Raw genomic sequence first — 1041 nt, 5'->3', positions numbered from 1 at the left:
TGAGAGACAAATATTACGACATGCTGCATCTCTTACACCACAACACATACATCACCGCATGTACCACCATCTAAACCACAACTATATCTATTTCTTTATTGTCCACAGGGGGACAAACATGCAGGGGACAAACAAGAACAGACAAAGGGATTAAGTCGATTACATCGACCCCAGTGCGTAACTGGTACTTATTTAATTGACACCGAAAGGCTGAAAGGCAAAGTCGACCTTGGCGGAATTTGAACTCAGAACGTAACGGCAGACGAAATACCGCTAAGCATTTTGTCCGGCATGCTAACGTTTCTTATTTCTTTATTGCCCACAAGGAGCTAAACATAGAGGAAACAAACAAGGTCAGACAAAGAGATTAAGTCGATTACATCGACCCCAGTACGTAACTGGTACTTATTTAATCCACTCCGAAAGGCTGAAAGGCAAAGTCGATCTTGGCGGAATTTGAACTCAGAACGTTACGGCTGACGAAATACCGCTAAGCATTTCGCCCGGCGTGCTAACGATTCTGTCAGCTCGCCGCTCTAAACCACAACTATAGTAACACCACTAATACCAACACCAACTCTACTACTTCACATCCGACACCTGAAATACCACCAAGCATACAACGCCAAGTTCCATCATTTATAGCACTGCAACAGATACATCACTATTAGTACCACTGCCTAAACCACAACCACATATACAACAGCAATATTACTACCACACATACACTACACGGCAGACAGTAGAAATGTTAATCACCGTCTGACCTTACCAATCAATTTGTCTGGCCTTTTCCAATCAATTCTTAAGGAGGTTATATGGAAAATGACATAACATTATCACACACACACACACACACACACACGCGCGCGCATAAGCACACACATAAACAAGTGGCTGTGTGGTAAGAAGCATGCTTCCCAACCACATGATTCCGAGTTCAGTCCCACTGCGTGACACCTTCCGTAAGTGTCGGCGGGCTGACCAAAACCTTGTGAGTGGATTTCGTGGACGGAAACTGAAAGAAGCCCGTCGTATATA

The sequence above is a fragment of the Octopus bimaculoides genome, chromosome 11, assembly GCF_001194135.2.
Source record: "Octopus bimaculoides isolate UCB-OBI-ISO-001 chromosome 11, ASM119413v2, whole genome shotgun sequence".
NCBI classification, from domain to species: Eukaryota; Metazoa; Mollusca; class Cephalopoda; order Octopoda; family Octopodidae; genus Octopus; species Octopus bimaculoides.
The sequence above is the reverse complement of the archived record's forward strand: the minus strand, read 5'-3'. Positions refer to the sequence as shown.